This window comes from Mastomys coucha, unplaced genomic scaffold (assembly GCF_008632895.1).
Source record: "Mastomys coucha isolate ucsf_1 unplaced genomic scaffold, UCSF_Mcou_1 pScaffold12, whole genome shotgun sequence".
Classification (NCBI taxonomy): Eukaryota; Metazoa; Chordata; class Mammalia; order Rodentia; family Muridae; genus Mastomys; species Mastomys coucha.
The window spans coordinates 74,602,510-74,611,021 of record NW_022196894.1 but is presented as its reverse complement, the minus strand read 5'-3'; the positions used below and the strand labels follow the sequence as shown (position 1 = coordinate 74,611,021).

Genomic DNA, 8,512 nt, shown 5'->3' with positions numbered 1-8,512 from the left:
AAAAAAAAAAAAAAAAAAAAATAGAGGGCATTAAAATCCATTCGACTGAAATGAAATATATTCCAATCGCAGTAACCCAGAAATGATCAGGGCAATTCAAATACATAAATGATATGAAAAACCATTAAACTTGTTTTGTGTTTAAATATGTTTATAAACGTGTGGGAAAGTATTTTACTTTATATTGAAACACTACAACACAATGCCATTTTAAAAATGAATGCAAATGAAGACCCCAGAACCATGGCTATTCTTATGAATTACCATGTCTGGTATTTTAATGCAGGTGTACCCCCTTAATTCTCAACCATAGTCCTTGAGTTCTGAGACCACAATATGCACAATGATGCTTTTGGCGGACTAGTTTCAGAAAGCAGGTCTAGTAACTAGACCTGAGAGAGATCAAGAAGAAGATCTAGTCTACAGCAAACTTTATTTACATGCTGTGATTCTTTTATTAATTATAAATTCATCAAGAATACAGGAATAGTGGCTCACATCAAATCTATCATCCCCGCAGTTGGTAGCTGAGGTTGGAGAATTGCTGTGAGCATAATCTCAGTCTAGGCTGTAGAGTAAATCAAAGCCAGCATGAAGTACCATGTGAAACCCAGTCTCCATTAAAACGCAACATAAAATTAAAAGTGAAAGTAAAAACTAACAAAAGAATATCTGTTTTGATCTTAGGAGACCCCAATGGCAGCACGGACAGTACCTCCTTGTTCTGTGTGAGAGCCTTGAAAACCTGGCCTGCCATTGGCCCCCATTTTCAATTACAGAGAGCAAGGAGAGCCTATTCCTTTCAAAGGCTGTTCTTAAGTGAGATTTGCAGTACAATATAGTCTTCTATAGTTTTCTCAAAGTGAAACTCGTGTATCCAACATCCTATGAAGCACCTCTTCTTGGAAAAACATAGCATATGCCCAAGATCAGCCTCATTATGTTCAGTCTCCAAATCTTTTTATTTGAAGATATTTCAACGTTTATGAGTGATGACCATTCCTTCATTTACTGAATATCCAAACCCTAGAAACCAAGCTTGATTTTTTCTGCACTATTTATTTAAGAGATATTTTTTAAATAGTTTTCTCCGAATTTTATGATAAGAAATAACTAAATCTTTTAAAACTGTGATACGTGGGGAAAGGAAGGAAAGAAAAGAGAAAATGAAGAAAAGGAAGAAGATACGAGGAGGAGGACAAACAGGAAGCATTGAAGGAAGTAGAAAAGGGAAAATGGAGGAAGAGAGGGAGCTCTTGTTGAGATGAAAGTGGAGGATCCAAGCATCCACTAATCTTCCGTCACTCATCCTGTTCGTCTGATAAACTCTTCATCATCATCCAGCAGCCAAGGCAACCTGGATCTGATGATGCTAATGCTGTGCCCAAAGGGTTTCTATGGAGTCAGAATAAAGTCTTAGATCTTGACCAGAGTTCAAAGCCTACAGACAGGTATATAGACCCTTCTTGCTATCACCTACTACATATCTATCTGCCTTACTGCCCTGAAGCCTCCATGATCTCTTTTTCTCTCATCTTTGAACTTAACCAAACAGACCTCATGTCATAGGCTTTGCACCCTCAGTTCTCCATGCTGGTGGCACATTTTCTCCAGCTCCATGAAATACAAAAGGCACAATAACCTTCAGGGTTTAATACTTCAACTTCATTCATTTTTCTTCACAGCATTTTTGCCTCCTGGCACCTAAGTATACTGTTGTCAATATTTACTAGAGACTGTCTCCTTAAGGGCATACTCATTGACTCAGTTTCATAGCTGATTCCCATGACAGTGTCTAGCATATAATGAAGTAATAAATTTGTATCGACTAAAGAGGCACACAATATACAAGCAAATAAGCAAAGGTGGTAATTCCAGGTAATGAAAAGTGTCATGAAGCAAATGAAAGAGGAGACTAGAGAGCCCACGGCAGGGGGAGTGTCTCATGGGTGATGGACATCTCAGGAAGTGTTCATTAATCTATCAGATTGGTTGTTTTAAATAGTAAAGTTTTACATGGAGAGTAACTCATAGTAGGATAAAAGAACGTCTGCATCTTTGTGAGTGATTTTAGGTTGTTCTAGCAGAAGTGGTGAAAAGAATCAACTGTTAATGAATCCTCTAATTGAGCCATATTTTATACAGAGGAGGAACAGCATATAGTCTATGCCCTACACCAAATAGGCATAGTGTAATAGCAGAAAATACATGGAGAAATACACATTCTGTACAAGTCATGAAACTTTCAGAATCAACATTCACAAATTTTACTGGCCATATTTATCTTTGACCATCATCTTTGAGAACAGTCTGAGGTCATTATTTCTACTGTCTATAAGAGCTAACTCTCGCAGAAATGTCTTCTCTAAGAGTAGACAACTGGTTAAGTAGTGAGCCAGGCCTAGTCTCCACTATACTGTGTCTACTGACAGACACTGTCTTAGACAAAACTGGCCAGATATTACTTTGAGTTCATGAAGTGTTCAGATTTCCAGAGCTCAGAACACTAAAGGACAATTGATTTATATTTAGATTCTACAAGCTAGCTTAAAGGTTGTCTTTTGACAAGGAAGCCAATCCCAACATCAACTTTCAAGATTCCCTAGAACTCTCAATTTCCCCCAAATAAAGCATAGCTAGTACACAGGGCACAAGGAGTGCCTGAAATGAGAGCCTCCAGTTTTTCTTCACATAACGTGTGTGTGTGTGTGTGTGTGTGTGTGTGTGTGTGTTTATTCTTGAGTACAGTAAGTGTTCATGAGGGTGTGAACATAAGTTAATGGAGGTGTTGGTACAAAGGTCAAAGGCTGATATTGGGGCTGTTCCTCTGTTATTTCACCCCCCCCCCTTTTTTAATGCAATTTCTCACTAAATCTAGAATACATCCATTTTTCCAGGTTGGCTGGTCAATCCCAGGATCTAATTAAATACCATTGGTTCCAATAAAACAAATGGAAACTTTGAATTTGTGATTCTGCCACTTTTGAAGAAGGAAGAAATATGAAAGAAGAGGAATTACAGCAAAGTCTATGAATGAAATTATTTGAGAGGACTGGGAAAATGTAAGTGGAAAGAGTCAGTTATATTGGCCACAGCTAACACAATGAACTGTGAATGGTAGATATACAATAGATGTCTGTTGAATGAAAAACTGAATGAATTAGGAAAAGGAGAATAAAAAATAATAACTATTGCTGGGTGTGGTGCACACACCTTTAATTCTGACACTAAGAAGGCAGAAACAAGTAGGTCGAGGCTAGTCAGATCTACAAAGTGAGACCCATCTGAGAGCCTGGAAAGCCAGAGCTGTTACATGAAGAAACCCTATCTTGAAAAAAATATAATGAAAATAATACTAATTTTATGACTATTAAGATATTACATTAATCCTGAGTTTGTCAATTTAAGATAGGTAGGCAGATTTCAATAGAAATTATGTTATTGTTATGGTACATCATATTGAAAGCATGAATCTCAAGATGTCCTGCTACCTTATCTCTCTTACATTATTTTATGACATACTACTGTTCTAGTTGACGTAAAACAAAGCACAGACGAGTTCTGTAAGAAGTCAGGAGCAATGACAGGGATTTTAGTGACTTAACCATAAGGAATAGGATGAGACTGGAAAGCTTCACTCTGATTTAAGAGTAGAGTCAGGGATCAGGTCTCATCTTGATCCTTGGCAGGCAGAGTCTGCCCACAGGCTACCAGCAATATTGTCTTCTCTGGATTTATTAAAACTGTAGAATCTCAGGCTCCATTCCTGATCCCAGTTTTGGATATGGACAGTGTTTTTAGATGAATGTATTTTTTTTTCTTTTCAGATTTGGGGATCTAATTTAGGGCCTGGTTGTGCTAGACAAGCACTCTACCACTGTGATACATCCCAAGCTCAATGCCTCTCAGCTGAAGAATTAAAAATAACAGTTTAGCTGATATGAAACTATAACTCTGCCTTCCTTTAAGTACATGCCAGCTACACTTACACATAGCACAACATACACAAGGATATTTATAAGAATAGAAGAATCATTGTATAGAAATGTTATATTATCTAAAATAAAGTCTTATACATAACAGTCATATTGCATAACTGTAATTACTATAGTTTACAAAGATTTCTCTGCATCATTAAATAATATTATTTATGTAAAGTATATGATGAGAAAAATGTATTAGAAAGGAGTACATTTTAGTAACATGAAATGGTGCATCAAGAAAATTTATCCAGAGAAATAAGCTTAAAAAAAAAATTAAAACAAATTTGAGCAGTCTTTTGAGAATTAAGGTCTATGCATTCAATCATTTAGTTATGGAGTAAAATGAATCCCAGAGGGTACATAAAGGAATATAGAAAACAAAATAGTTATATTCCATTGGTAAAACAAAGTAATTGAGAAATGCTCACTTTAACATGTGGTAACATTATGGGGTCTACATACAAAAATGGGCATACCCAATAGGTGTGTGGATGGATCTGAAGCTCAGCAAAAATAGGAAAGTCGAGTTGTGCCAATTAAGCAAAATAGCTTTTTGAACTTATATTAATAAAAAAGCAATAATTACTAGAAGTCAGTACAAAGAACTCCTAAACATGGCTTTTAATAACCACCCACCTTCCTCATTCCTAAATAAAGTGGGAGAAGGGCTTCTTTTATTCTTCCATGAGGAAGGATTTTTATTTCGAAGTTTGAAAGTTCAGACTAAATATTTTTTGGTAGTTCAGAGTTGAGTTTCATGCTCAGTTATCATAGTCTCATAGTATCAATATTTCTGTATACATGTTAAGAGTTTTCATATACCCTCCTGCTTTTAATTATTTTTCGATCTTAGTAAAAATGGAAATAGGAGAGTCAATATGCTAAAACCTTTTGGACATAGTTGGACAATAATAATAAGGCTTATAAATTCACACCATATATAAAAATATCTAAAGTATGAGTAAGCTTGTCCAATGCTTGCAAACAAACACATCATTTGAAAACCATTCATGTGTTGAGTATCATTCACTGATTTGTTTTCAGACTTGGGCAATACTTTTTGAACAGAAGAATACTAGGTTTTAAAGCACAGAGAAGATGACTTCCAGTTCTGAAATTGTGCAGCATTTGCAATATACACTTTTGTACACACATATTTATTTTTATGCAGGCATTATTCCAAAACTCAATGAATACTCTCAAATATGTGTGTGTGTGTGTGTGTGTGTGTGAGTGTGTGTGTACACATACACTATAATACAGTGTGTGTTAAAAGCATTAGAATGCTTTATGCCATGGTAAGTATGGTCCCTTGGGTGAGCAGCACAGTTCTGAGGCCTTGAACTTTCAGTTAGCCTTGTGTGCAGTCAGCAGTCATCATCCTCAGACAGAAGGGTGATCAGTATAGCACAATTAAGTGTAATCACTTTAACTATGCCTTTATATTTCCGAAGAACAACCTCTAGAATTTCCTGTAAGACTTACTCTTACTCTTAAAGGTATGGCATGTGACAGAGGTTGGGTGTCCCTTGTGACATGTTTGTGACATTTTATCTTGTTTAACATTTTTCCGATATCTCCTCTTACTTGACTTTCCTTCTGCTTCATCGATTTGGGTATGGCTTTTAACATAAAGCCTCTCATGAGTTTATATTGATGGCAGAGTTGTCAGAATGTCATATTAATATGTTCAGTTGTTTTTTTCTCAAACTACACCAATCATCCAGTAAGTATTCAAACACTTACCTTATGCAGACATGCTTATACCTCATAGCATCTAACTTGAATTCTTGTACCAATTCCAATATTGCTTAGAGTTCATATTTGCCTTATGATGAGTGAAAGGTATCCTTGGAGAATTTCTAATTCATGAAGCTTACCCATGTGCTCATGAATATGATTAGAATCAACTAATTTCTATAATATTTCACTTATTCTTTATTTAAGGCTTCATTAGGGTTTTCAGTCTTGTCTCCTCAACTCTCTTGCTTATCACCACATTTGTGATTGTGATGTCTCTGTGTGGTGGATCAACATTAACCATACAATCTAGAAACAATCTATGGGATTCTGAGAGTAAACATGGATAATTCTGGGAATTCCTAATATCAATATTCATATTGATTTCAAGTAAGAAAAGTTAATTGAGTTGGTTTTATCTAATGGTAGAAGGACACACAAGCTGTCTGCACACCATACCATGAGTTATATAAAAGTCGAAATCATGTGTTAAATAAGCTTTAATTTCTAATAACTGGTCTAATGCTATTTAGCTACATCTCCACGGCATATGAGCAGAATGCTTAGTGTTTAGGGTACATATTTAAGGAAGGTAAATTACAACCATCCCATAGCTACCTGATGGTTACTCAAATTGCCCAGATTCCTTTCTTTTGTTTTTAAGATTTATTTATTATTATATCTAAGTACACTGTAGCTGTCTTCAGATGCACCAGAAGAGTGAGTTACATCTCATTATGGATGGCTGTGAGCCACCATGTGGTTGCTGGGATTTGAATTCAGGACTTTCTGAAGAGCAGTCAGTGCTCTTAACCTCTGAGCCATCTCTCCAGCCCCCAGATACCTTTCAAGACCTGTCATCATGAAACTCAGTGCTCTAACTTAAGAACAAAATCCCTAGGATTCTCAGTTCTTTACTAGCTTTCTAGATATCTAATCTTTCCAGACATCCATCCTTAAAAGTTGGTCATCTAACCTTTCTCCGGGCATTTAGCATGTAAGATTCAGTCAAATGACAAAGATAAATTCCACAGTTCATAATTACTGAAGGATTGTTTACTTCTAAGATGACTAACTCAAAATGCAAATTAGATGAATACATGAGATAAAATTTCTAAAATGAAATGATATGCTATAATTACACACTGCTTAAAAGGAGTCATCATTTCGGCTTTCTAAGACAAAAACATAATGAGGTGTGGCTGAACTTCAGACACTTTTAAAAGGTGTCTTTCCATTTCAAAGAATATTGTTACCAGAGCATCATTTAGCTCTGACTGGACGATTGAATATTGAAAAAGTCTCAAATTTTTAACCCTCCTACCTTGGCCTCCAGAGTATAGTAAATCTAGGCATACTCTAGCACACCTGGTCATTATATTACTGTTGATAAAGACAGTGTAAAAGGATGAAGACAAATGTTTATCTACTTAAATAAACAAAATGATGAGTGTATAAATTTCTGATATAATAGACATGTATAATTTTATCAAAAGAAAAATTACTGTCCAGTATCTCCCATGGCTGTCCATCTTCTATATCTAATATTTATTATTAGTTTAAATACTTTCGAAATTCAATGTATTTGGACTTATTTCCATCATTGTGTTCATGACTTGACTGTAGAGAAAAAACTCAGGGAAGGATTCAGGCTACAGTATTAAAATATCCAAACACATGTTATACTAGGAATGGTATTTCTGACACAGATAATATTTCTGTTTCACCTGGTCTCAAGATAAAGAAAATTCTGTTAGTGAACGTGAGTGTAATACGATATTGGTATAAATTGGTACTTTATGTCTACTATAAGTCAGCTTTGGCTGATCATGAAATTAGGTTGATATCTCATAAAGAGTTGATTGCCAGTTGTATGCCCTTCTTAGGGATATACTACATACATTGATAGTTAAAATGTCATAAAAATTGTGTACTTAAGAAATCTATTTTAAGATATGAAATCTATATAATTTGCATAATCCCTCTTACATTTACTTTCCTCCTTTCCTCCTTATATCTACAAATGACATTGAAAATAATATTTAAGAATGCTATATAAGAAGGCTCTGTCATATGGAATGCATATTAATCTCCGATTTTTGATAAAAGTATTCAATTTTATATAAAAGTCATTATAAGTTTAAAAGTATATATCCTCAATTTTGGATGGTTCTGTACTTTCCCTCATGGGAGATATTTATTGATCATATACTATGTTCAAGACATTGTCACACAGTGTGTCAATACAACCTTCTGATATCTTTAATTTTGTAAATACATTTTATATAGTAAATGATTTGTCTTTTTAAAATGTTGTGACAGGTGCATCCTAATAATTACTCTAAACTTCAATTTAAAGAAATATTTCCAGCCAGAATACCTTGTTATATTCTAGGTATTTGTGATAACTATATACAGTATAGATACTAATCATCAATTTAATACCTCAGATAAGAGAGGATCTTTATGGAAAAAGGCTATTAGTTTCCCTTAAGTATTCAATATTAAATATTCTCATGTACATTTTAATACATAAAAGTGATAGTATTTATAAACTATCATTTTACTTTGAGAATATTTCCAAGTGTTTATGTATTCCTTTATTTAAGTTAGTATAGCTTATATTTACACATAAATACTCATAAAAATAAATACATTTTTGAAAATATAAGAGTAAGACTAGGCTAAAGGTTAACTTGAAGGATAAAGAGATCTTGCTATGAGTCTCACACCAGAAACCTCTTTATCATTAGCCACTGCCCTCAGACTTTTAATTCAATCTATAAGCC

General features: G+C 34.6%; 1 long non-coding RNA gene across 6 annotated transcripts in view; it reads right to left on the bottom strand.

Moving 5' to 3' along the window:
* LOC116086070 overlaps window positions 1-8,512 on the bottom strand; it is a 503,346-nt gene that overhangs the window by 310,184 nt on the left and 184,650 nt on the right. The gene's annotated exons all lie outside the window — the stretch shown is intronic.